Consider the following 2,500-nt stretch of genomic DNA (forward strand, 5'->3'; position numbering starts at 1 on the left):
TATATATATATATATATATATATATATATATATATATATATATATATATATATATATATCATAAGTGTATTCTTTTTTTATTTTCTGATAAAATACATAGAACTAGAAGTAAAGCATTTTGTAAAGTCCTGTGTAAAGAATGAAAGCTGTGATGTAAATGTACAAAACTGAAATTACTGTTGATATTTAAGGCATTAATGAATAAACTTTAGAACATATAGAAAATAATTCAAAACAAAGGAAATGAAAAGAGATAAAGAAGTATTACATAACAAACTGTTTCAGGATAAACCATGCATTTTTGGAACATACTGACACCACCGGTGGAGAAAAAAGAGTGGAGGAAGAAGGTTCAATATCAACACCATCCACCCTGATGACACTTTGTACCACAAGAATTGATTACCTGTGCCACATATCTGCACTTTTTTTTTTTTTTTTTTTTTTTTTTTTTTAGCAGATTGAGTGTTTGTTTGATGAGGTTGTGTGTCTTTATTGTGTGAAGTATGGGTTTGACAAGTAGGTTTTCTTTGCAGATGAAGTGTTTGAAGTGTTCATTTGGATTATGAAATGTATTTCATTTGATGCTATGCTGGGATAAAACACACATGAACTTGTACCTTTTGTATGAGCAGTTTTGTTGTGTGGATCTTTTTTGTTATTTTGTTGTGCTTGTTGTATGGATTATGGTAATATCACAAGCACACTAAGCCAGTGAGCACATTGAATTACAACAATCACATGATTCGGCATCATGATTTAGCATTTTTTACCTCTAATCTGGCATAAATTTTAGTACACATACTGTACATAGCAAAAGTTTCATAGTAATTGGACCACAAACAACACCACAACAAAACTGATCTTAAAACTGGAAGGTTTTTAGTCATGTTGAGCTGATTAAAAAGTAAGTATACTAATAGTTCAGTTGCAATTCTTTCCAAAAAAATTAGAAAATTCTTATTTGAATAAAATCAAATACACTCAATATTTTTCTTCCAAATTTTGTGCAATTGTGGATATTGCCACTAACTATGTGTGTGCCAAATTTCATGAACATATCTTGCTTAGAAGTATGTGGTTGCTATGAACATGTTCCAAAACTTTTCGGCCTTGATTTCTCAGTTCGTTACTTTCGCGACTTTAGAACTTCAAATCACAATAACTTTTCACAGAATCATCCGATTTACAAACTTTTTTTTTCGCTGTAAAGGTCATTTATTGCAGATTTATGATATACCAATAACTAAAAATCGACCTCTGGTGCAAAGCGACTCATTTCGTGGTGGAGGGTCACAATTCAACACTTGCTCCTTTCCTTTTCTTTTCTGAATGCTTGATGAAGATTGCCGTTCAGATAGATGCATGGTGTTCTCGAAAGCTTTGCGGACTGTCACGTTGTTATCTTCTATAATAATAATAATAATAATAATAATAATAAGAAGAAGAAGAAGAAGAAGAAGAACAACAACAACAACAACAACAACAACAACAACAACAACAACAACAACAACAACAACAACAACAACAATGACAATAATAACAACCATCATATCATCAGATCATCATCATCAGATGACGGTGATGATAATAATTATATAGCGCTGAATCCTGTGAGGAGACAAATCAAATCGCTTTCGCACCAGCCATTCACACGCATGCATAACTCTAAAAACTGGAGAAACTGAAGACAAGGAAGAGGCAAGGAATGGAGGCTATCTTGAGAAGAGGTAGGTTTTAAGGCTAGACTTGAAAGAGCCGAGTGCGGCGACGTGACGAAGCGAAAGAGGAAGTTCATTCCAATTGCATGGTCCAGAGACAGAGAAAGAACGGCAAACCAACAAGTGGAGTGTCTGAATCTGGGAATAGGAAAACAGAGTGGATCCGAAGCCGATCGTAGAGAGCGAGATGTAGTGTAGAGGTGAAGGCAGCCACACAGCCCCTTTCGCTCCTTTTGTCTGCTCTCTCCTCTGGTCTGTCGTCTTTTTGTTATCTACAACGCTCGCTCGGCTCGCATACACAGTAAACACGAAAGGAATACAAGTACACAGAGAGATGGTCCCAGACGTCATGTATTCAGTTGTTATGTTGCTACCGTTACCACAATATCCCATCAGCCCGCTTGTACCTTGTACATCCGGCGGTTGTACTCCGCACTCAATATGGCCTAGTTATTTGATTGGGAATAACGTTCGTCATTATTCATGAATGTGTTCATGCTTGCAGGCATGCATGTTTGTTTGTATTGTACGTACGAATTTGTATGCGCACATATATATGTTTATTGTGCATGATTATGTGTCGAGTGTGGATTGTAAAGTACTTTGTGCAATGAGGAAAGCGCTGATAAATGTCCAGTTATTATTATTACACGGTCCACTGCCTGCCTTTTCCACTTCCCAATAATTCCAGATTGTTGGTGCTTCAAAACTGCTGTCCTCCCAATCCTACTAGGATGTTCATCCATCTACATAAACAGTATGCTTTCTTTCTGGTTTTA

The 2,500-nt window shown here is 35.8% G+C and overlaps 1 long non-coding RNA gene across 1 annotated transcript in view; it reads left to right on the top strand.

The window, feature by feature from the left end:
- The window catches only part of LOC143287395 (uncharacterized), a 3,438-nt gene extending 2,147 nt beyond the window's left edge, over nucleotides 1-1,291 (top strand). Inside the window, exon 3 of the long non-coding RNA XR_013055950.1 lies at nucleotides 286-1,291. This is a non-coding gene — a long non-coding RNA (uncharacterized LOC143287395). The remainder of the gene's footprint in view (nucleotides 1-285) is intronic.
- Nucleotides 1,292-2,500: the final 1,209 nt, after the last annotated feature.

Source organism: Babylonia areolata, chromosome 11 (assembly GCF_041734735.1).
Source record: "Babylonia areolata isolate BAREFJ2019XMU chromosome 11, ASM4173473v1, whole genome shotgun sequence".
Lineage (NCBI taxonomy): Eukaryota > Metazoa > Mollusca > Gastropoda > Neogastropoda > Buccinidae > Babylonia > Babylonia areolata.